General features: G+C 36.4%; 1 protein-coding gene and 1 pseudogene across 1 annotated transcript in view; both read left to right on the forward strand.

The window, feature by feature from the left end:
- LOC118927129 (mediator of RNA polymerase II transcription subunit 18) overlaps positions 1-26,770 on the forward strand; it is a 183,417-nt gene that overhangs the window by 120,749 nt on the left and 35,898 nt on the right. The window lies entirely within an intron of this gene.
- On the forward strand, positions 9,477-11,622 carry LOC118926873 (tubulin alpha-1B chain-like; annotated as a pseudogene).

Consider the following 26,770-nt stretch of genomic DNA (forward strand, 5'->3'; position numbering starts at 1 on the left):
GAATGAACAAAATAGCAGCAGACTCACAGACTCCAAGAAGGGACTAGTGGTTACCAAAGGGGAGGGGAGGAGGAGGGTGGGTGGGGAGTGAGGGTGAAGGGGATGTGGGAATATCATGATTGGTGCACATGGTGTGTATGAGGTCACGGGGAAGACAGTGTAGCTCAGAGAAGACAAATAGGGACTCTGTGGCATCTTACTACACTGATGGACAAGGGACTGCAATGGGGTATTGGGGGGAACTCGATAATGGTGAAGGTAATATCCACATTGTTTTTCTTATGAAACCTTCATAAGTATATCAATGACACCTTAATTAAGAAAAAAGAAAAAGGGGGGAAAATCATTTAAAATGTACATATACAAGTATATAATAAATTATATCAGAAATCTAAAGGAATTTAAAGTCACTTACAATAATAACCAAATAATAAAATACCTAGGAACAATTTTAAGTTCATAACCTATATGATGAAACTAGAATTTGCTATAGGTGTGTTGTTTCAAGAAGTTGGAAATTATTGTCATTTGTTATGTATTATATAGATTTGATGCCGTTTTAATTAAATAATTTTATATTTGTTTTGATATTTGACAAAGTGAATATAAAATGTAAGTTCAAAAAAAATGTAGTTAAGTAGTTAACTTCCTGCCCTTTTTTGCTGATATATGATGCCATTTTGGTCAAGCTAAGTTTTCTAAAGTCTCAATTGTTTATTTTTGGACTGGACTGTATGTTCTGCTCTTTTGAACCATCTGTCAGTTTTTACACCAGTTCTACTTTGTGTCTATTATTATAGTCATATTTTAAGATCTAAAATAATATCTCTTCATTATTCTACTTTTTCAAACTTTTGGTGGCTATTTACCTAGAGAAATAACCTTGAGAAAGGGCATTATGCACAGCACAGTGATTATGGCATAGTCCCATTTAAAAGTGTATATTACTTTTTCTAAGTGTATTACTTTTATTAAACAAAAAAACTTTAAAGGTCTTTAAATTCTTATATTTTATTATTAAGCGATAAATTTCTTTAATTAAAAAGTGGTTTTCCTTAACTTTGTTACAAATTCAGGTTAAGTAAGGTCAATGAGATTTAAAAGTTGTTAATGAAACTTGCATGAACACTTCCTCTTAGTCAGTGAACCATTAGTTTCAAAACAACCTCAGGATTGGCTTCTTGTGCCTCCTCAGGGTTCTATTGTGTTAAAAAGGACCTTTCATGGTAGAGTTTTGACTTGACTTAAAAGCAGAATCGTTTTTACAAAATAGCAATTTGAAAATAACTGAAAATTTGAAAGACATCAATGACATCTAAAACACATACACTTGTACGTGCATACACACTCCCCATAATGAAGGCTTCCATTAAAGAAAGTGATAGTAGCATAATGGACTACTTGTGGAATGGTACTGATGGCCTTCAATTCCTCAATGATAAATGTGTGTTTTGTTTTTTCTCATTAAACCAGTGTTTATCTGTTTGTAGCCATAATGCCTTCAGAAGAAATTGTAGTCTGTAGTCACAGCTTTCCTTTTTTCCACTGCATTTAAGATTAAATACATTTGACCTGATTACTTAAATATTTTTAAATTCCATATTTAAGTTTCCTTTGATGAATTTAGGTCTTCTGTTTTTCTTCTATTATCTCCGTAGGGAACATAAATACTGTAGTACTTTGTTCATTTTCCCCCCTAGAGGTCAGTCTTTCACTCTTAAGATTGGAGCTCATTAATCAATTGAGCTTGAATAGCAAGAACCCTTAAGAATTATGTCTTAAGTAGTAAGAGAAAAAAGTGGCACCAAAGAGAAGACATTCTTGCTAAAATGAGGAGCTTGGTGTAATACTAAAGGTGTGTGCTTGTCATACTCAACTACATACTCTAACCCCATCCAAAAGGTGAAAAGGTGAATGGATAGATGATTGGCTGAGTCATTACTTCATTCAGTAAATTTTTGTTGGCACACTGCCCTACTGCCATGAAGGAAAAAAAATAAGTAAGATATAGTTTCAGCTTTCAGAGATTAAGAACTGTTAATGCAAGGTAGAAGGAATGAGTGTTTTTATTCAGATAAAAATAATTGTTACTGGAGTTTCATGCTATGTTATTCAGCGTGACTTGCACTTAGGAAGTTATAAAAGCAAAACCTGCTTATATAGATACATACTTGCTTTTCTGTATCTGTAGACTGCTAGAACAGTCTAGCAGTGATTTCTTTAAGGAGAGTTTTTTTGTTTTGTTGTTTTTGTGTCCAACAGGAGAATTTGATAAACATGTGGAAATAGGAAAAATAGAGGCTTCTTAACTACCTTGAAGAGTATAAATAGACATACATGATGATGAAACATACTTTTACATTGCTAATAATGGTGCCCCCAGAAATGTAAATGTTGGCTTAAAGGTATTGTGATCCTGTGCTTCAATAATTTGAATTTCTCATGAGACACTGGGGCTGGAATATTTTTGTTGTAGATTTAGTAGTTTGAGAAGGAGGAGTAGAAATGTCTGTCCTAAAGAGCCAACTTTTTTTTATTTTACACCTTTATTTTCTAAGAAATTCCTTTTAAAATAGATTTTGACATAAGAAGCATCATTCTTGTTGGTGGTCTGTCTTACTGGAAATATCAGGGAAGAGCTAAGAAAATAAATGTCTTTCTTTCTTAACATTGTCATGTTGGCATAACTGTTCTGTGCCTGAATTTTACTTTTGTTAAAGTAGTACTTCCTAGGTTAAAAATATATGTCCTTCAAGTAACAAATGATTTCCCTCATTTGTGGAGTGTAACAACGAAGCAAAACTGAAGGAACAAAACAGCAGCTGACTCACAGACTCCAAGAAGGGACTACCGGTTACCAAAGGGAAAGGGGTGGGGGAGGATGAGTGGGGAGGGAGGGAGAAGGGGATTGAGGGGTATTATGATTAGTACACATGGTGTAGGGGGAGGTCACGGGGAAGAGAGTGTAGTACGGAGAAGACAAGTAGTGACTCTGTGGCATCTTACTACACTGATGGACAGTGACTGCAATGGGGTATGGGGGGGACTTGATAATATGGGTTAATCTAGTAACCACAATGTTTTTTTGTGTGAAACCTTCATAAGAGTATATACCAATGATACCTTAATAAAATATGTGTCATTATTTAAACATCTAGGAAGTATGTGGATTCAATGTACAGTGTATTAGTTAGTAATGGAAGAGATTCACATCCAGATTACTTAGATATGAACCTTAACTTTGCCATTTATTAGCTTTGAACTCCTTGAACAAGTTCACCATTGTGTGAGTTTCTTCATCTATTAAGTGGAACGATAAATATTATCCTTGTTTTATATTTGTTATAAGAATTTAATAAATGTAAAGCACAGTAGTCCCTGGCATTACATGTTCAGTTAATGTTAGTGGTTATTATTCATAGAGAATGGGGATAAGGAATGAAAAGAGATTGAACTTAGTTTGTTTTTTCTAAGATTACTTTTTCACAATATCTTTTGTTAAAGATGTTCATATGGAACAGAATAGATTATTTTGAATTTAGTTATATTTTATTTATGTTATGTTTTTTTGGTGAAAACTTAATTATGTGAAATAATCACAAACCAGGAAACAGGAGTGAAGGGAAGAAACAGCAGAGACCAGAAATCAGCTTTGAATGATTAAAAACTGTTGGCACTGCTAGTTTTTGTGTTTCTCTCAGAAAATAGAAGAAAAGCAGGGCTATTTTTTTAGTCAGTTTTTTTATATTTCTAAAAGCAACTCTATTTAAAGGACAGCGTTCCTGTAAGCATCTACGGAAGTGAATTTGTAATAACATGTAATCCATAGCTTGCAAGATAATCTCAATTATGCCTGTGTTTTTCTTTCCTTTTTGTAATGATATTGTTCAGTAATTTATTATAGGCAGGCCTGGCACTTTTCCCAACATAAACACTCCTTAAACTGAGACACCTGTAGGCTCAATTAGTGAAAGATCCTAATCTCTCTTTGCTTTCCTCCATTTTTTTCAATTATTAATTGAATTCCTACTACATGCTGAGCAGTGTGTTATTTGCTGAGGATATAAAGACAATTTCTATTTTCAAAGAATGTAGGAAAGATAGATAAGTAAGCAGATAATTAAAATGATACTGATATGTACCCCATATGTAGAGGTATATTCAAAGTGACTTGGGAGCACAGAAGATGGGTGCCTGATGTTTAAAGAAGGCTTCCTAGAGGAAGTGACACATAAACTGAATTTTGAAGGAGTAGGACTTAGTTAGATTAGAGAATGTGGGGAGGGAGAAGACTTTCCAGAGAACTACAATAGCAAATGCATATATATAGACAGACCTGGGAGAATATGTCATAATTTAGGAACCCCGAGTGGTTCAATAGGACTGAAGACTAGACCTAGGACTAAAGAGCAGGTACGGGAGAGCAGTGAGAAAAGAGGCTAAATAGAAAGGTAGGTCAGGTCTTGAAGGATTTTTTGTAAGCTGCGAAGAACACTATCAAATGTGTGTTTAAAAATCACTGTGGCACCACTGTTGAGAATAGATTAGAAAGGGACAAAACCAAAGGAAGCTAAGAAAGAAATTATTATTGCCCTAAGCTCACATAGGAGGCATCAAATTTGAAAGTTGTGTTCCACAAACAGATTTTGTCATACCAGGAAGATTTATAAATTTAAGTTTATAAGATTTAGAAGACTTTTTGCCCCAAATGACTAAATCCCAGAAGAATCATTTCATCCCTTTATCTTTTTCCTTTTCATTCACCACAAGTCAACATGACAAACTGGTTCTCAGCTCTTCCTTAGATTTTACGATAGGTCGTATTCTGAAGACTCTTGGTGCCTAGGCCTGGCAACAAGGTGAATATGGTACAGTGTTTAATAGTTAATTAGATCCTGTTTAATTTAGGGCCTCTTCAATAAAAAAAATTATTTTTAGGCTGAAAAATCAATAATCAGGTTTGCATCTTGAAAGGTTTTATTGTTGACTACATTTTTACAGTCTCCGTAGCACTAACGAAGATAAGCTCTTTAGAAAGGTTAAACTAGGATTGAGCTATTTGCTTCATCATAGACAGGTGAGCAAAGGCACGGCTGTCCGTGTTTTCTCTGACCTCACTAGGTTGTTTTCCTAATGTGTTTCATGTTACCTTTTTTTTAACCATTAGAAAGAAGGGGATGGGCAATCCAAACTTCGTGAATTTAGAAATGACATACGTGACCTTTATTCCCCTCTCTGTGTTTCATCTCCTAGGTTCTGTGGTTGTGAAGTTTGAGGGTTTTAAGGGAAGGGAATGGCATAAAAGAGATGGATATTTCATACATGGAAAACAAATAATAAAGTGCATTTGAGTCACCAGCTGGAGCAGGTTTCAATGGAAACACCATTTTGTATTACCCTTTTTGGTTCTTCTGCAGGAATTACTGTTGACTTCGTAGTGTAACCACTGATCATTACTCAGAATTTTTATTTAGTAGAAGATGGAGGCATAGTCTCCCACACATGTACTAGAAAAGAAAAAAGCGTTTAAGAAGATTCCATGTTAGAATTCTTTTTATGACTTACCAATGTTATAGCTATTATCAGACATTTACTGTATTCCCACTGGATATGTTGGTAATTTAGATTTTCATCCTCACTCACTTATATAAAATTGAGCGCTAGATGAGTCAAACTAAATTAGGAAAGAGAGAAGGAAGGGAAGAAGTGGCAGTGGCTAATAATTAATCTCTCTGAGTCACCAGCAATGAATGCCACTCTACTCGGGAACATTTAACATGTTTCAAAACCCTTTGATGGGCAGCTCCTTGATTTCTGACTAGTTTCTACACATCATTGATACCTTCTGGTTCCTTAATTCTGGCCAGTTGCGACTTCGTTTTTATGAATATTGTGGTTTTTAAGATTACGACTCCTCAGTCACTTTCACTGTAACTCATAAAATCTATCTTTAGCTCATGAAAAGTACTCTTTGGAGTAGGAAGAATATTAAATGGATGTAATTCTCAGTAGATTTTTTTTTTATTAAGGTATTATTGATGCACACTCTTACGAAGCTTTGACATGAAAAAACAATGGTTACTACATTTACCCATACTATCAAGTCCTCACCCATACCTCAATGCAGTCAACTGTCCATCAGTGCAGCAAGATGCCACAGGTCCACTATGTGCCTTCTCTGTGCTACACTGTTTTCCCCGGGATCCCCCACACCATGTGTACTAAACATAATACCCCTCAGTCCCCTTCTCCCTCCCTCCCCACCTGCCCTCCCACACTCCTCCCCTTTGGTAACCACTAATTCCTTCTTGGAGTCTGTGAGTCTGCTGCTATTTTGTTCCTTCAGTTTTGCTTCGTTGTTATACTCCACAAATGAGGGAAATCATTTGGTGCTTGTCTTCCTCCGCCTGGCTTATTTCACTCAGTAGATCTTTAAATTGAAATAAAACTATTCTTCTTCCTTAGGCTTTTAATTATTATTGCTAGTCAAAGACTTTGAGTGTCACTAGAAAAAGAAGTAGTAATTCAGTTGCTAAAGAAAGTATAAATAATTCAGCAGTTTGTACTATATAAAAAAACTTTTTAATTGTCAAGCTTCCTTCAGAATATATATACTGCCTTTAGTAGTTGGTGCCATGAAGGTTGACACCACATGCTGATGAAACATGGACTTAGTGCTTTGCAATAACTCAATTTTGTTTTTACTGGAAGACTTTTGAGTGTGTTTTGAAAATCCTTCAGGTTCAGCATGTCCAATAGAACTTTCTGCAGTGATAGAAATGTTCTATATCTGCATTACACAGTGCGGTATCCATGTGTGGCCACTGAGCACCTGAAATGTGGCTAGTACAATTGAGAAGCTGAATTACAGATTGTATTTAATATAAACATATTAAATGTTAATACAGATCTTAATAATCATATGTAGCTAGTGACCACAGTATTGGACACCTCATCTTTAGATATTTGAGAACTGAGCAGCACATTTGATAAACATTATTTCAGTGACCAGTCATGAAAATACTTTAGTGTAGTTTTTATTTTTAGTGTCTTTGGAAGTGTCACTTTTTATTTTGCTTCTGTTAGGACTGGAGGAACTATATCACAGGCATCCCTCAAAGATAGTGCAGGTTCAGTTCCAGACCACTTGAATAAAGCATAGATCACAATAAAGTGAGTCAAATGAATTTGTTTACTTCCTAGTGCATGAAAAAAAGTTGTATTTATAGTGTAGTCTCTTAAATGTCTGATAGCGTATGTCTAAAAACACATATACATGACTTATTTAAACATTATGGATGCTGGAAGTTGGTGCCACTTGTCCAATCACATGCTGCTTGCTAGGGGTGTTGCCTTAGAGATCAGGATAGGCTGGTCTTATGAAAGGATCGACATGCCTTTGGCTAGAGATTTACTACATCCCTTTGTGGAAGGGGAAAAGAAAAAAACACAGAAATGGCTGATTCAGAGTCCAAATTTTTATTTTATGGGTGTAAAGTATCCAAGTTTCTGCAAGATTACTGGGGTTTTCAGCCATGCTTGGGTGGTGGTTCTGTGTGTGGATTGTTAACAGTGTTGTGCCAGCAAACAGGAGGGAAGGCTAGACTCACAGAGGGGCATTCTGTGAATGAAATGCAACACTAATAGTCCACACAACTTCCTGAATTTGTGTTATATCATAGAAAGCTTTATCAGTTCAATAATTCTAGTTAATCTACTAAGAAAATGTAATTATTTTAAGGTCTAAAACAGTGATCTCCTATTTTGGCATCAGTTTTTCAATGAAGTTTGCTTATGGACAAATCCAGAAAATTCATAAAATAGAAACACTTTATTGCTAAAAAATGCTGACCGTAAACTGAGCTTTCAGCAAGTTGTAATCTGTTTGCTGGTGGAGGGTCTTGTCTCGATGTTGACGGCTGCTGACTGATGAAGGTGGTAGTTGCTGAAGGTTGGGTGGCTGAGGCCATTTCTTAAAATAAGACAGCAATGAAACTTACTGAATTGATTGACTCTTTCTTTCATGAACAGTTTGTCTGTAGCATGTGATGCTGTTTGGTAGCATTTTACCCATAGTAGAATGTCTTTTCAAATTAAAGTCAATCCTCTCAACCATGCTACTGTTTTATCACCAAGTTTATGTAATATTCTAAATCCTGTGTTGTCATTTCAACAATCCTGACAGCATATTCACCAGGAGAAGACTCCATCCCTAGAGACCACTTTCTTTGCACATCTGTAAGAAGCAACTCCTCATCCAGTGAAGTTTTATCTTGAGATTGCAGCAGCTCAGTCACATCTTCAGTCCACTTCCAGTTCTAGTTCTCTTACTATTTCCACCACATCTACAGCGACTTCCTCCATTGAAGTCAAAGCCCTCAAAGTCATCCATAAGGGTTGGAGTCAGTCTCTTCCAAATAACTGTTAATATTGATACTTTGATTTCTTTCTGTAATCACAGATGTTCTTAATGGCATTTAGAATGGCGAATTCTTTCCAGGAGGTTTTCAATTTACTTTGCCCAGAACCATCAGAGGAAATCACTATCTATGGCAGCTATAGCCTTAGCCGTATGAAATGTCTTTTTTAAATACTAAGACTTGAAAGTCAAATTCACCCTTTTATCCACAGGCTGCAGAATAGATGTGTTATCAGGCAGGAAAACAACGTTAATCTCATTGCCCATCTCTTTCTGTGCTCTCGGGTGACCAGATGCATTGCCAATGAGTAGTGATATTTTGAAAAGAATCTTTTTTTCCAAGCAGTGGTCTCAACAGTGGGCTTAAAAGACTCAGTAAACTATGTTGTAAACAGATGTGCTGTCTCTGAGGCTTTGTTGTTTCATTTATAACATGGACAGAGTAGATTTGGCATAATTTTTAAGGCCCAAGGATTTTCGGGACAGTGAATGAGCATTGGCTTCCACTAGAGACACCAGCTGCATTAGCACCGCATGAGAGTCAGCCTATCCTTTGAAGCTTTGGCATTGACTTCTCTTTAGTTATGAGAGTCCTAGATGACTTCTTCCAATATAAGACTGTTTTATCTACACTGCAAATCTGATGTTTAGTGTTGCTACTTTCATTAATTATTTTACTGTTATCTGGATAACTCGCTACAGCTTCTACATCAGCACTTGCTGCTTCACCTTGTTTTTTTATGTTTGGAGACAGCTTTTTTCTTCAGATCTCATGACCCAACCTCTCCTAGCTTCAGTCTTCTACTGCTTGATCACCTCTCTCAGTCTCCACAGAACTGGAGAGAGTTGGGGCCTTGCTCTGGATTAGGTTTGACTTAAGGGAATGTTGTGGCTGTTTTGATCTTCCATCCAGACTGCTAAAACTGTCTCCGTGTCAGCAGCAAGGCTGTTTCACTTTCTTATCATTCCTGTGTTCACTGGAGTAGCACTTTTCATTTCCATCAAGAACTTTTCCTTTGAAAAAGGAACTTTTTTGTTTGGGAAAAGGAAATTTTCCTTTGAAAAGAACTTTTTACAACTTGGATAACTGGTATAAGAGGTCTAGTTTTGGGCCTATCGGTTTTCAACATGACTTTCTCACTAAGCTTAATCATACCTAGTTTTTTATTTAAAGGGAGAGGCATGTGACTATTCCTTTCACTTGAACACTTAGAGACTGTTGTATGGTTATTAATTGGCCTGATTTCATATTTTATGTCTTAAGGAATAGGGAGGCCTAAGGAGAGGGAGACAGGGAAACACCTGGTTGGTGGAGTAGTCACAACACACAACATTCATCAGTTAAGTTCACCATCTTACACGGGTGTGGTTCATGGTGCCCGGGAACAATTACAGTAGTAGCATCAAAGATCACAGGCAGGTTCTCTTACATTGACCACCTAAGAGTCATGCTGGAAGAAGCATCCTCTCCTCTTCCTCTCTGACATCTGCTTGACAGCTGCAGAGTAGCAACCATGCATGAGTGCATCTCTGTCCGTGTTGGCCAGGCTAGTATCCTATTGGCGGTGCCTCCTGGGAGCTCTCCTGCCTGGAACACAGCATCCAGCCGAATACCAAGTGACAACACCACTGGGGGAGAAGATGACTCCCTCAGCACCTTCTTCAGTGAGGAGGGAGCTGGCAAGCATATGTCTAAGGCAGTGTCTGTAGACCTGGAATCCATGTTATTGGTGAAGTTCATGCTGGCACCTACCACCAGCTCTTCCACCCTGAACAGCTCTTCACAGGCAAGGAAGATGCTGCCAATAACTATGGGCACTACACCACTGGCAAAGAGATTATTGACCTTGTTTTGGACCAAATTTGGAAATTGGCCAACCAGTGCACAGGTCTTCAGGGTGTCTTTGGTAGGGGAACTAGTTCTGGGTTCACTCCTACTGATGGAATGTCTCTCTGTTGATTATAGCAAGGAGTCCATCCACCCAGCCCCCCAAGTTTCCATAGCTTTAGTTGAGCCCTACAATGCCGTTCTCATCAACCACACCACTCTGGAGCACTCTGATTGTGCCTTCATGGTAGACACTGAGGCCGTCTATGACGTCTGTTGTAGAAACCTCAATATTGAGCACCCAACCTATACTAACCTGAATAGATCGATGAGTCAAACTGTATCCCCATCATTGCTTCCTTCAGGTTTGATGGAGCCCTGAATGCTAATCTGACAGAATTCCAGACCAACCTAGGGCCTTATCCCCACATAAGCTTCCCTCTGGCCATATATGCCCTTGTCACCTCTGCTGAGAAAGCTGCCATAAACAGCTTTTTGTAGCAGAGATCACCAGGGCTTGCTTTGAGCCAGCCAACCAGGTGGTGAAATGTGACCCTTGCTATGGTAAATACATGGCTTCTGCCTGTCATGCCAGTGACTTGGTTCCCAAAAATGTCAGTGCTGCCATTGCGACTGGTGCCCCACTGACCTCAAACTTGGCTTTAATTACAGCCTCCCATTGTGGTGCCTGGTGGAGATGTGGCCAAAGTACAGTGAGTTGTGTGCATATTGAGTGGCACCATGGCCACTGCAGAGGCTTGGGCTCTCCTACACCACGAGTTTGGCCTGATATATGCCAAGCATGCCTTTGTTCACTGGTACATGGGTGAGGACATGGAAGAAGGAGAATTTTCTGAGGCCCAGTAGGACATGGCTGCCCTAGAAGGATTATGAGGAGGTGGGTAAGGATTCTGTTGAAGGAGAGGAATACTTAAGTTAAAATGTCACAAAGGTGCTCTTTTACAGGGAAACTTATTCTGCTTTAAACATTGAAAAGTCATGTTCTGGTCATTTACTTTGTATGTGGCATGTGTACTCATGTGCAATTACTGACCTGTGCTTTTTAAAGCATGGTGGTGTGTTACAGACCTGACTTGTCCATTTCTCTGATGGGTGTGAATAAAATACCCTCTGTCTTAAAAAGAACAAAAAAACAGATCACAGATCACCTAACAAATACAATGATGAGAAAGTTGAACTATTGTAAGAATTACGAAAATGTAACACAGAGACGAAGTGAGCAAATGCTGTAGAGAAAATATGCTGATAGATGGGCTCAATACAGGGTTGTCACAAACATTCAATTCGTAAAAAATGCAGCATCTGTGAGGCACAATAAAGCAAAGTGTAACAAAACAAGGTGTACCTGTACTAGGAAGTTATTGAGGAATTTGTCAATTACTTCAGGTCATTATTTATATGTCATCTTCAGTGAGGCTCTCCTGCTCACACAACTTAAAATGTAGTACTCTCTCTCTCAGTCCATCCTGTTTCCCTTTCCTGAATGATTTTTCTGTACAGCTCTTATCACCATTTAACATATTAGTAAGAGGGCATGGATTTTCTTCCCCATTGTATTCACTGCTGTGTCCCCAACACCTGCTGCAATACCTGATACTTTAGAGGTACTCAGGAAGTATTTGTGGAATGAATAAGTGAGGCTTGTGGTTTCCCAATAATAATCCAATTCATTAAACATCACTTTGCATTATATGGCAAGTATTGAGTTAGGTTAGTTATATAAAAATGCACCATGGCCACTGCTTTTTTCCATAGTAAAACATTTCTTGGAGCTGTTATTTAGAACAGAACATTGAATTGGTTAAATCTTTGGTTTGACTCTGCTGTAGCTGTCGCATAGTGGTTTAAAGTTCCGCCCATGTCATTTATATCCTCCTCTCACCTCTCTTTTTTCCCCCCACCCCCACAACCTGTGACTCTTTTTTGCTCAATTATTTTTTTTCCATATCCTCTCAACTCCATTCACCTATTTCTTACTTTCATGTAATCTTATTCCCACTAACTCTACTGTACTCTTAGGAACTTGCCAGCTCCTTAACCCAACCCCTTTTGTCTTTCTTAACTGAAACTTTCCTGTTTAATTTCTTATAACTCTCCCCTCAGCTCTAGAAGCATCTCCTGGTCCCTCAGGCATCCTTAAGAACTTTGTGTCTTCAAAACAAAAACTTTAAGAGAAAGCAAAAAAAAAATCTCTGTAGTGCCAGTTTCTGAGCCTGAGGTCTTTCATCCCATGGAGCTGAAGGCAGTCCTGCTGCCATAATTTCAGTTTCTTCCTCCCATAAACACAGTCCAACATGTTGTAGGCTTATAAACATAAACATTACTTCATGCCTGCTATATATATAGCCAGTGTGACAAAAAGGCATATCAGAACTACCCAGTTTTTCCTGAAACACTGTCATGTTTAAGTTTAAACATTATGGAGGGGTCATATATATATAAAGAATCTAAATGGGACGAGAGGGAGCTAAATATTTTAGGCATCTCAATTATCAGGCTCTTCAGGAATTCTCTTTTTAATCTTCCCAAGTCTCTGAGTAATTATCTCCATTTTGCAGATGTGGAAACTGAGGCACACATAAGTAGCTTGTTCAGAGTCACCTAATCAGTAAAATGGGAAAACTGAAATTTTACATAGCTGTATGTGACTCCAGAGCCTCTGCTTTCTTACAGTGGCAAACCTTCTGGAAGTGGGGGTAGGCAGGGAACCAGAGTTGCAGCACTTGGTATAGAATAGGAGCAGGAGTATTTAGTTTTGTTTTGTTTTTTTGCACCTGGCCACAGAAAGAAATCAGTGTTATTTGGGGTAACTGAAAAGAGAGTCTGGTGATACCAGCAGCCCTGCCTTAACTTTAACCTCCTCTGTCTCTTTCAGCCTGTTCTTCAGGCTAGTTCACATGAAGTACAGAAGCTTTCTGCTGAGGATCTTGAGACTAACAGTGGTGATTACGTGGGATCTTATGTAAACATCCACCTGACAAATTTGTGTCCCTTGTAAGTTGTTACTCCTTGTAAAGCAGTAAATTTTTGGAAACCATCGTGAACATGCCTCCCCTCCCACCCCCCAGCAAAAGCAAGCATCTCACAGCAGCAATTCTCAGGAAGGATTGTTTGGGATGGTAAAATAGTTCATGGTCTCTACATTGCCTTCAGCCTCCATCTGTAGCACTTTTTCAACTTAATTGCCTTTTATTACTAGATTCTATGAGGAAGCCTAAAATTGAAGAGTCTGTTTCTTCCCTTGTATTCAAGGTTAATTGATAGTTATGTATCCACTGTGCTCTAAGTTGTGCCAAGTGTTGAGGATTTAAGGATAAATGTATCTGGTCCCTGCCCATGAGAAGTTTCTAGCCTGTTCTAGAAGTCTGAAGATGATTGCATTTGGGGAGAGATGTCCAGCACAGTCAGTCATGATCAGCTATACCTCTTGATGCTTGTACCTTTTTCTCACATGTCTTCCCTTCTGTGACTGACTCAGATTTCAGATGTCACTTCTTTCAAGATAATTTCTCTGTTCTCTCAGGACAAAGCTAGACACGCCTCCAACACACCAGTCTGTGTTTGCATAGAACCTAAGTACGTGTCGCACTCTACTGTAGCTCTTATTTACTTGAACTTACTTAAGACCCCGAAGGGCAAAAACTCTTGTTTTTAGCATCAGCACATCACTGGATACATAATCAGTGAGCAGTAAATCTTTACTGGAATTCTGCTTGAGTGACCAAGGAAAGGCTCCCAATAATGGAAGCAACATTTAAGCTAGTTCTTAAAGAATGAGTAGGAGTTCCCTACATGGTTCTGGGGAAGAAGTTCCAGGCCAAGGGAACATTTTAGACAAATAGATGAGAAAATGAAGAGTTTACAAGTGACAAGCAAGGCTTTCTAGTTCCCACGTGGAGTTTGAGACACAGGTGGTCGGTTGTAGGATGTTACCTACTCTTAACTAGCCAAAGCCAGCTAGACTATATTAGTTACAGCATGGGGTGTAAAGAAGAAGAAGCTACTCCATCCCCTGGTTATATACCCAGAAGTTGAAAAGTAGTCTTCTACTTGAATATTTAATGGTGTGACCTGTTCATTTCTATCGGTCAACCTCCCCAGAGGAAAGTAACTTTCTTCCTAACCTGTCAGTAGAGCACACCTCCTTGAGACATCTCGGGCAGTAAGAAAGTAGTACGCTGAATTAAACTGGGAGAGTTGTGATTAAAATAGCTGAGAGCTTACTCTCCTAGGTAATCCAATTTATATTGGTACTTAAGCGCAAAAGTGTATTTAAATGAAAGCATTTAATACTCTTGTGTTTGCTCTTACAACTATTTATTGGAAATATACAGCATGTTCTCGTGTTAGTATATGATATGATGTGCTTGCCAACAAAAAGTTTTGGAATTGTACATGTTTCTAAAGGTCTTGAATGCTCAGCTTTTTATTGGTTACATGCAGTGATTAGAAACCTTTCTCTATAAAATGAGGCTCTGATTAGAGGGCTTCAAATGCTGCCTACATCTAAACTGTAGCTATTAAACTTTATTTTTATAAGGCCTTACTTGCTGTGTCCATAAATCAAATAGGAAGAGGTTCACAAATTTTAATCTGTTACTTTCCCCCTATTCTTTGAGGCAGTAAGCCATGGAGGGAAAGTACTCTAAAAAGAGAATATCTTTGATTATGTGACAATTAAGAAGAGATAGTTGTCTACTTCTTACAGAGTTTAATGTGAGACTTCCCTTTGTATTTCTAAAATGTATTGCATGGTTGGAGAATATAGGCAATGATTATGTAACATCTTTCTATGTTGACAGATAGTAACCGCACTGCAAGCCTTTTTTTTTTCCCACAAGGCTATAATTGTTAAATCTTAAAGCCATCAATGGGCCAGTACTTCCCCCTCTCTGGGTATCTGCTTACCAGTTGACACAAAGTAAATATTGATTATTAGAATGAAACACAGAAGCATGCTAACCAGGAAACATGGATTGGATTGGTACATTGGCAACAGAGTTAGCATTTGTGAGAGATTTGTTGTTGTACAGCATGGATTTCCTTGGGAGAGGAATACATCTTTAGGAAATTATATTTATTTCCTTGACCATTTATACAAGAGCAGGAGTCTTAGAGTTGGAAACAGGAGAGTTGGGTTTTAGTCCTGGTCTGAGCCAAATGATCACTAAGAATCCCATCATTATCTTAAAGTTTTATTGCTGCCTTCACAATGCCCTAGAATCAGCAGTGAGCCAAGCCAAGATGAACGTTTAAACTTAGCAGGCGGTAAACAGAAACTATACCAGGATGCACAAATCTATCTGTTCTATTCTTATATGGTCCTGTCAGTATAAACTAGATTCTGCAGTACTGTTTCTGGGCTGTGTTGTGTGTGTGTTTTTAAGGTGCCTGGTTTAAACTTACTCAGGCTATTCCTTTTGTCTGAGATGTTCCATCTGCTTGGTGTTTCTGTACACCAACCCTGACTGTTCAGACTTCCTCCTTGGCCTGCTTCTTCCAAGTTGCTCTCTGGATTCATGATACAGAAATGTCATCCTCTTCCGTTTCTGACTAATCTCTTTGTAATGACTGAGTTTTTTTGCTGTGTACCATTGCCTGTGTTCCCTACCTGGCCTTTCCTTTCTTGACTTGTTTTTTTTTCTTCTTACTATAACATCTGTGATAATTATTGCTTGCATTTATTGAGAGCTTTCCATCTGCCAGGCACATTGCAAAGGGCTTTATTTATGTTCATGTCATTTAAGCCTTATAACCTCCCTGTTCTGATAAATATTGTTATGCCCATTTTACAAATTAGAAAACCAAGGTGAAATAACTTGCCTAGTATTAACACCTGAATTAAAATTTCAGTTGCCTACAAAGCTCATCCTCTTAAGCAGTATGCTGTACTGTGCCTATGAAGATGATAGAGATGATGATTAATAGCACAGTCTGTTGAGCACCTACTGGATGCCCCATTTTATAGTAGTAGAAATTGCCATGGCACATGTTCTACTTCTAGGCTAATAAATTTAAGTGCCAGGGTTCAAAGATACTGGACATCTTACATTGGAGCATTCTTTCATTGTATTTTCCTTTTATTTTTTCCTATACTAATGGTCAACATCATAATGTTTTTCTGACTATTACCAATATTGACAGTTAGTGTCACCTGAGTATTCTACATTTCTTTTTCTTACTGATGCCTTAGCATTGTCATTTTTTCATTTGTTACTTTGGCTGGGTTTTTTTCCTATATAAAAAAAGCAGAAAACCCATTGGGGTAAAACATTGGGGGAAAAGAAGAAGGTGCCAAAGGAAGTCAAAAGGAAAGTTCAGATATGAGAAAATTTCTGTTATCTCAATTGGGAGAACTAGATTTCAACTAAAAAAAAATCTGTGTTTTTGGTAGATGTCATTTGCTGAAGAACTGAGTGCTTTGGCACTTAGAAACTAAATGATGACATAAGACACAGGATTTGATCTCATTAGCCTTAGTTTTCTTATCTGATAGTACGATAAATATATTCTGCACAATGCATGCTTAGTTGTGGTGATGATTAATTGAAATAACCAATGTAAAATTGCTTGAAATTGTGAGTTCCCTATTTTGCCTTCAGTTGTTTGTGAAGTAATCCAAAGTATGTGGCTAAACACTGTGGTTAAATTTGTATTGTGTGTGGCTTTTTTATGTTTAGAATATTTAGGGTTAACCTACACAGGTATATAACTAAGTAAAAATTCATCGAGCTTTATTCTTCATGTTTATGTGTTTGCCTATATATAAATTAGTTATTTCTCAATTTAAAAAAATGACTAGGCAAGCTGGATCTTCGGTTGCTACATGTGCTTTTCCATGTATTATATCCAGCATGTGGGGCTACTCCCTATAATTTTGTATTCCCCAAGGTCATATGGTGGTTAATGAACTTTAGCAGAAAGAGAAATACTGTATAATACCCTCCAAGTGTTTCTTTCAAGTTTACTATTTTAGTAAGCAAAATTTTGAGAAATATTTTTTTATTTTTAGAAGAGGTATATTCAATCCAAAAATCTTGTTCCTAGTATAATTAATTCCCAATATGTTGATCTTATCCTGCTTTGGATATGCCACTCATAGGTAGGCAATAACAATTTTAGAGCAAGCTGTGAAACATGAGAACAGTCTGCTAGTTTTGAGGTAAGCCTGTATCTCAAACATACCTTTGAATGGACTTCTGCTCCCATTAGTCTGCTACACATAACCCCGATGTTCTTTGTGTGATTAAATTTACAAGTTCTTTGGTAGACTCTTGAGCAGACTCTCCTGTGGCTATGAGTCTGAAGAGTTGTAAGCAAGTTCAATGTCAAGAAAAGTAGGTGTGGCCTTTTAGGGCTGTGCCGCCCAGCAGCTAGAATGTGGTTGGCAGTCCCTCCCCTTCCTGCACTTGAGCTCTTCACAGTGTACACTCTGGAATGACAGGCATTCCTGTGTGAAGAGAGCCAGCGTGAAGACATATTGGTACGAACTACAAGTGCCCAGGCCAGGATACAGCGAACAGGAACTCCAGCAGATTAACTGACCTCATGCCATTTTGTGATGTTTGTCCGTGACACTGAGAGAGGAGCTCATGTCCCCTCCTTACGTGGATTTATCTTTTAAGAAAAGTTTGCTTTGGTCCGGGACAGTTTGTTGTCGTGAGACACATCAGACAATATAATCATGGGGCAAGCTGACATCTCAAGACCGGTAAATCCAGATGCAAATGGTGAGTAATACAAGGCAAAGAATCAAAATCTTGACAGAGGCAAGGCAGATCTACAGGTGAAGGTAAATATTTTATAGGGCTTTGAATATGAGGATTTTGATGTTAATAATTTTAAGATGTATATAACTTAGTGAAGAATGAATGAAAATATCTAAGTTGTTTTTCATTCAGTTATATTAATTTACTTACCACTGATAGTTTTGTTTTACTTGATCCCTTCAGAGTTTTTTTTTTTATATATATTGCCAAGAAACCATCTGGTAATTTCTTGCCCTTGCAGAAGATAAGTAAGTGCTACTAGAACTCGTATATAGAATTCAGTGTTGTTTTGCTAGTATTTTGCAGGACTTAGGCAATTGATACATGTATATATGGCATAGAACTAGAACTGTTGGCTTCTAAAAACAGGACCATTTTTAAGAATTGACTTAATTTTTTAGACTCAGTTACATATTTTCCAGATAAGTCTCAGGCTGTCTCCATTGTGCTGGTGTTTCCATTTCTCATAAGGCAACACTTCAGTATAAACATTTCTGAAGTTAGTGCTTTACGTGTGAAGTATTATTGTCTCAGGTAGCTGGAGACCAAGCTGATAGTTTTAAGTGTAACTCAGAGCTTCTAAGTGAAATAGAAGTCCATTGCCACAGACTCATTTTCCCAACCTAATGGGGTTTTGGAAAGGTAGGAAAAATAGTTTTAAATGGATGTTCATTAAAGCATTGCTAAGTACAAGCAAAGTGGGGCAAAGCCTGTGAATCACTTCTTGACACTATACGATTAAAAAAAAGATTTATACCTTCTCTTTGATTTAGGAAGTAAAAAACATGTCCAGGCCTGGGCTACTTTTTTTCAGAAATGAAGTGTCGGTCACTTTAAAGAAAAATATAAAAGTGTGAGAACACAGGTAACACTCTCAAATGTCTCAGGATTTAATGTGATTTCGTTTCTAAAAGTATGTTTTCCCCTGAGAACTTGCCAAATGAAATCCCTACAAAGTATCTTTTATTTTTTACTGAAACTGAGGCACGTGAATCACAAAATGAATCATCCAGCAACAGATTTGTAGGACTGAAGTCAGGACTTGAATCACTTTACCTTGATCACCCAGGCTGGGTCCATATCAGTTTACTAATTCACTTTTTTTTTTAACGAAATATTTTATATAGAGAGAAAAGTACAGAGAAAAATATAAAGGGCCCTCTGTGGCTGCTACCCATCTCAAGAAATGAAATTAAAAACAGATATATATCTTCTCCTCCTCCTCTCTCTATGCCCACATTCCCTAATGATGCTCCAAGAGGTAACCACTCTCCTGAATTTGATAATTCACTTTTGGGCCACTAAATTCTCCTGTGGTTTCTACTCCAAAGATTAGTTCTTTATTAACAAGTATAATAAGGACCTAAATAATGGTAGGCATTTGTTTATGAAATAGAAATGAAAGGTCTTTGATAAGCAAGTATAACTTGCTGATAGGTGGTGATACTTATGAAGAATGCCCATCTAAACATCTGTATACTTTAAAAAAATTTCATCTGAGTGAGGTTTGATAATTTTTATATTCCTAAAAAAAAAGGTGAGAAGAAAATTCATCAATTTTTCTGCGTATAAGTAGCCCTAATAAAAGACCTATGAAAAAGAAATAGAAATCACTCAGGTACCTAAGATTTTTATGTTCTCTCTGGATTTAATTTTCAGTTTTATTTCCTATTAAGTAATTGATACGTGACTATAACCTATTTCAGTGGACAGACTGTTATATTATTTATAATTCAGGATGTATTCTACTTGAATAAATCAGGAGCAGGACATGAAGACAACATTGACAACTTTGAGGGCTCTACCATTGCTTTAAAGGCTTTACCAAACAATCATTTCTTAATGATATTGAAAAATCATTTCAATGGGTAGATATCTGGAAAGTCTTACCACACTCTTTGGAAAGATAAATGAATAAAGTAAATGAAGACTTCAGTCATGTACAGTTCGAGGGCTGTAGTATAGTAGTTTTGAGCTTTAAAACTGATGGCACTAAGTTTGGGAAACCAAGTAATGTGAAATAAATTACTGAGTATGTCGAATACATTTCTTATTATTTTCAAGGCACTATGAATGTTGTAGTAGACCCCGTATAGGTATAACTCATATCTGTACCCTTAAGTTTACTTGGAGAATTTAAAATAGTAAATGAAAAAATCTAAAATATTATATATTTGTCTAAGATAAGACATTCCTTTTTCTAAGTTAGTTGATTCCCTTGGCTTTCAAATATATGAACTTTGCATGAGGACTCTTGCAGGTTTATGAGGTGTTATATCTGTATCCGACTCGAGTTTTTTACCCTAAGGTCTTTTTAACAACTGGTGAATGAATCAAGTTTGTGAATGCTATGGTATCCGTTCAAGGAAATATGTAAATATCCTCAACGGTTCATATTTTTTAAATTACCCATAAGTGAAATATGTCCATAGGGGAAGCCTATAGATTTGCTCAGATAAAACTTTCAAATAATACTTTGTAGTTCTTGTCAACATAAAAGCTGTTTCTCTGTTCATTATAATCCTTTACTGTGTGTCATATTAAAACAACCAGCTAATTAGTACATGTCCTTAAATTAGGTACAAGACCAAAGAATTTTAATAACTTCTACCTAGCCATTTAGCCTGGAACTTTCCTTCTCTCTGCCTTTCCATTCCCCATCTCTAGCTTTTTCTTTTTTCTCTTTTTTTCCTTTCTTGACCCCCTCATATACCTTTCATCCACTAGACTCTTTTTTCCCACTTTTCTTTTACATAGGAATTTACTGCTTTAAAGGATACAGCATTATATTTCCTCTTTACTACATTCCTTCAGATTATGAGACTGACTCGCTGCTGGCTGTGCTCAGAGGGCAGCTTCCTTCATTCCTTTTCCATCACCATTTGATTCCTTTTGCTCTGAAATGTATAGTTACGGGTTCTCACACACATGGTAATGGAGTAGTTTGGGGCAAGATTATTTAGAAATACATTGTCATTTGGAGGCAGAATCAGTAAGGATTTGCTGGATGGATAAAATTTAATGTAATTAAGAAATGAAATTAAAAACTGATTGTTACAAAAGTTGTATAGGAAAAATGGGAGAACTCTGTACACTTTAAAAATGAAAAGTTTTTTAACTCAGTAAGGTATAAAACAATAGAGGTAGAACTAAGACCCATTAATCTTGTGACTTATTACCAAACCCAGTAAAGGGGAGAAGGCAGTGAAGGCAGTATTGAAAACTAAGTTTCCTATTGACTCCAGTTGCCTGTGCCTTGCCTTGCCTTCCAACTTGGATGATTACGAATGGGTTGTAAATCAGCTTCTAACAGAACACTATTTCTGACCTAGAGCTTGTTGTTTGATCCTGTTTTATCCCTTATCTCCAGCAAGTAATGTAGGTATAATTTGTATCTACAGGGAGAGTTAATGAATACTTTATCTGAAAATGAAAAGTGATGAGTTATTTTTAATACATATTTATTTAAAAACCACACCAGAAATTCATTTGGAACAACTAAATTGGATCTAAAAAACCTGAATTTTCAACTGTTGACCAGGGAAAATCTGGAGGTTAAAGAAACTACTAGAACTCTGCATAATACATGATATAAGGTACAAGCCTATGAAATGTAAGGTGTTATAACTTGAGTGAGGGAGTAGTTTAAATACCAGGGCATAGTTTCAGGGAACTACTCAAACCAGAAATTCCAAACAGTAATTTGGTTAGTTATCATCCTCTCCCAACCTCCACCCTTTCCAAAAAACACCAAGACCGCCAACTCTGTGACATGCTTTCATAGTGGCCCACAGCTGCATAACTCAGAGAAAAGGTGGTTTCTTTGGGACATACAATCATAAAACCATAGCCAGCCAGCATAAAACCATAGCCCTGTTTTCTGGCAAACAAAAAAAACCCACCTTGCTTTAGTCTTCATGGAAAACAGAATGGGGCCATAAGGCCATTTTAAAATTCCATAACTAATTTAAATAGAACCCGTGGGATAGCCAAATCTGACTCTAAGCCTGTATTTTTTCTGTCAAATTGGAATGGATGGGAGATAGTCATAAAATCAGAATTGTTGAGAACGAATGGGTGATATGCAAATTCGCTCATGAACAGCTTCAAATTCACCTCTTCAGCCTTTTGTTTGTAAGTATAGAACAAATCTGAGGTGTAATTGTATCATTAAAAATAAAGAGGGATGATTTCTAGATACTTGAATATACTATTATTATATAATTTATTGATCTATCAGTTCTTTTTCTTTCAATTGCAGTTTTCTAAGCAATATAATTGAATTTTCTTCCTGTCAGACAAAAGTTCATAGTAAGAAATTTGAACTAGTTTACCAGCTTTAATGGGCCCAAGAATGCTACAGAGATTAGTGGCTTCCATTACATCTAGTCAGCCACTGCTATCAATGATTTCTGTATAGTTTAAAACCTTTCATTCTACAGGTAAAAAGTTTACTCCTGGTGAATTTACATCACCATTAAATTTGGCCTATAGCTCCTTTAAGACAAGATTGAACTCATGGCAAACAAGAGTCGTATCTTTAATGTTGATAGATAGTAATCGCACTAGAGGGGGTGAGGATTTAATAACATGGGTAACTGTACATTTGAAACCAATATAAGATTGTATATCAATGATACTTAAATTTAAAAAAAAGAGTGGTGTACTTAAAAGAATGTAGGAGTGACGCTGTTGTTTGGGTAATCCAAATCTGCTCACTTTAACATGTGTCACTATTCCAGATACCAAAAAAATATATTCCTGAGTGCTTTAATAGGCTTAATATTTCAGACTATGATTTTCATGTGGGAAATAATGCTTTTTGTAAATAGGAACATAATGTTTAGGAAGAGTTTCCTTTTGTGTATTTATGTGTATGCTGGACTTCATTTATTAACTGTCATTTGAAAGCTGCCACTTCCATTGTAAAAAGTAAATTTAGTTTTTTACCAATTATGAAAGCCACATATGTTCATTGTAAAATAAACAAAAAAATATATATGTAGGAAGCTGGAAAGAAGAAACACAAATCTCCCAAAATCTTCCAACCAAACATATTTACATGTATGTTTAGTTCCTTCCTTTCTTTTTCACATATTTTAGCATAGTTTAGATAATGTGATATATATAACTTACAGAAAGATTCATATTCTATTTTTAACCTAGGATTATTGATTTCTTTAGAAACTTAGTTTTAATGATCATATTGTTTTATATAAAATTTTCTGTTTATTCACGTATCTATTGTACATTTAAGACACTCCCAATTTTTTACCACCCTAAATAACATCTTTGGCAGCTTCTATCTTCTAAAGCTGAGTTTTTGAGACTATTGTGTAAGTGTTGTGAAAACTTAGGCTTTTATTAGAGGAACTGGTTTTATATAATTTATAGAGTTGGAATTACAATATGAAAAAATATGTACATAGCCCTGGCCACACTATTCTAGTTATAAATAATACCTATATTTAGGCATTCCAGTTATAAATAATAAATAACAAAGGGATATATGCCCAGATGGGTTTGGAAATAGGAGACCAATACCTGTTTCATAGACTCTTCAAAGTTGGATTTAGGCAGACTGCTGAATAGAGTTTTCCAATGAGTTATGCCATTAGTATACTTTCAGTTGGCTACCTTCCCTTTGTGAAAATACTCTTTGACTTAAGTGGAAAAGGCTTAACTGGTTGCCTTTCCCACATCATCTAATTACTTGAAGATCCCACCCTTTATATATAGGACATTTGATGGAGTCAAGTTTTTGTGATTCCCCTCTGGTGTCAACATAGTGGATTTGGGAGAAAAAGAGGTGATTTACCTCTTTAACTTTTCATTTACCTCTTTTCCTTTTCATTAGGAATGATTAATCTACTTCCCTTTCTTCTTTTTCTGATATCTTTCATCCATGAGGACATGCCCTTGATTCAGATTTTGTCTTTCAGCAGGCACCTAAACACAGAGTGCATGGGAAGAACTTTATCAACACTTTATTTTAATCAGTTATAGATGTTGCTCTTGAATAATGGCTAAAAGTTGAGTTTCCCAGACTAGTTCTCCACCAGAGGTACCTAAGAGTATGGCTTCAGAGTCTGCTCTCTCTCTCTCTCTCTCCCTCTCTCCCACTTGTCTTATCAACAGCATGAAGAATCTGTCCCAGCTTGAAACAAGATCTAAAAAAATATGGTGCATAGCCATCAGTGAAGAAAGACTCCAAATACAGGATATGATTTATGAATAAAAAGAAAAACCAATAATTTGATGTAAAAATAATGTACAGTAATGATTGAAATCATAAAAGTTGATTGCTACATCCAATTTAAGTACATAGTAATGACTTTAAGAGAAGGGAACAAAGGATTGGTAAAAGTACCTATTGCAATTTGAAGTAATTATAACTAGGCGGTAAATTAATTTATAAGGAGGCTTTAAGAAGAAACCTAACTAGAACTTATGCCCTTTATAAGTTTTGATAATGAACAGTATTTGAGATGAATACCAAACTATTAAATTATATAAAATAGATTAATACCAATCATCCAGGTTGTTATAAAAATTAAATAATATAATGTGCCAGCTTTAACATTATATTCTAAAACCTTTGTCAGCAAATAAAATTCGATGTGGGAAAGACTTGTAAGATTTCAGCTTAATCTTTATTCTGAAGGCAGCATGATTGAAAGGATTACAGACTTTGAAGTCAGAGACACTTCGATTTGAGTCCCAGCTGGATCACTTATTCCATAGGCAACTAGGAAGCACCCAAAGAATGAAACAGACAAAGAAAAGCAGACCAACAGGAGGAAAAAAAGCCAATGAAATGACATTTATAAAGTGCTAAAATAAAACAGTTCAACTCGCAACTGAAAATACTATACCCAGTGAAAATATCATTCAAAAATGATGGAATAAAATTATCCTAATTGGAAGCACAAAATTGCAGAAAGAAGTGAAAAGTACCTGAGAAAGCAAATATGTTGGAAATATTTTTAAATATTGTTTGTTAAAACAATGTTTTCTGGGGTTTATTGTTGCATATACGTAGAAGTTAAATATGACAATAGCAGAGTAAATAGGGTTGAAATGTAAGATTCTTGCGTTTTTCAATAAGTAGTAATACTAACTTCATATAGATGTTAATAAATTGAGGATACAGAGCAAATGAGGCAAATTGAAAATAAAGAGCAAAAGGGTAGACCTAAACTCAACTGTGTCAGTAAAAAAGTTAAATATAAATGGACTAAACACTCTAACAGACAGCAATTTTCAAACTAGATAGAAAAATAAAATCAAGACAAAAGTGTTATTAGAGCAATACAAAGAATTTCATAATGATAAAAGGGCCAATTCAATAGGAAGATATTATAATAACTCTAAAGTTGTTTATACCTAATAACATAGCTTTAAAGTATATAAAGCAAAAATTAATAAAACTAAAAAGAGAGACAAATCCACTTTCAGAGGTAGAGTTATTAACATAACCTTTGTCAGTAACTGATAGAACAAGCTGACAAATCAGAAAGGATTTTAATGACTTGTACACATGATTAACCAAGTTGACCTAATTGACATATATAGAAAACAACACTTGGTAACTGCACGATTACACTTCCTTTCCAAATGTACATGGGATATAATATATCATAAATCTGGGGAAAAAATAACTGCAAACTTTTTGTTTAAAATTCTTCTCTAGGAATACTTTACTTAAACAGGAAACACTGGCATAATGTCATGGTTTTCTAGTTTATTTTTCTTCAACAAGGAATTTGTTTACAGGCAGAGAATGTCTGCCTCTCTGTCTTTTAACATGCATGGACGTTCCAGATAATAATCTGAGATTGGGTTTAATAGACCTGAGTGATCATAAGAATCACCTGTGAAGATTTTTAACAACTGATTCCTAGGTCCTACCTCCTGGGGAGTCTGTATTTTGAAAAGACAACTGGTTGATTCCAAGTATTTGAACACCTTTGGGAGTCACTGAAATAATATTCTTTGTCCCATGGAGAGTGGGGGGGAATGGGAAGGGGTGAAATATAAAAATACAAGAATATAAATGAATGAATTTGGTATAATAACTGGGTAGGGCTGGGTGTGGCTGAACTCCACTGCATGGGGCAAGAGGCATATCCCTTCCCAAAGTTTTATGAACATGAAAATGAAGCAAATTTGCATAAAGCATCAAATAAAAAAACTGCTGTTCTCTCTACTTTTTGTTTCAGTGATTATATTACATAACCTCTACGTAAAGAGGAGGGCTATTCTTAGCAATAGATGTGACAGTGGACATACTCATTTTCATCATAAACTTAGCATTTTCCACACACGCTGTATTTTGTACTATAAATCAAACAATTTGAGTTCATATGGTAGCAGGTGTAAATATGTTTGAAAGAATATCATGATGTTGTTTTTAATATATAAGAGAAAGCAGACACATAACTATATTGTTCAATATAATGGAGAATTAAAAGGGGTGAACTAAGTTCTACTTTAGAAAATGGTTGGATATCCAAGGAGATAGTGAAAGCAGGCTAGATTGGCTATATTTCATTTAAGGGTTTCACAGACAGGAACTTTTCTGTGAATACATTACCATCTAACACTCTTAAAGCTTTTTGGCTATTTTTCTCTGTCGAAGTATCACATAGCACTAATAACCTTTTCTTTCTTATTGTTAGTCTGGTGGGTGGTTTTGTTAACCTTCCCTATTAATTTTAACCAAGCAATCAT

The sequence above is a fragment of the Manis pentadactyla genome, chromosome 4 (assembly GCF_030020395.1).
Source record: "Manis pentadactyla isolate mManPen7 chromosome 4, mManPen7.hap1, whole genome shotgun sequence".
Taxonomy (NCBI): domain Eukaryota; kingdom Metazoa; phylum Chordata; class Mammalia; order Pholidota; family Manidae; genus Manis; species Manis pentadactyla.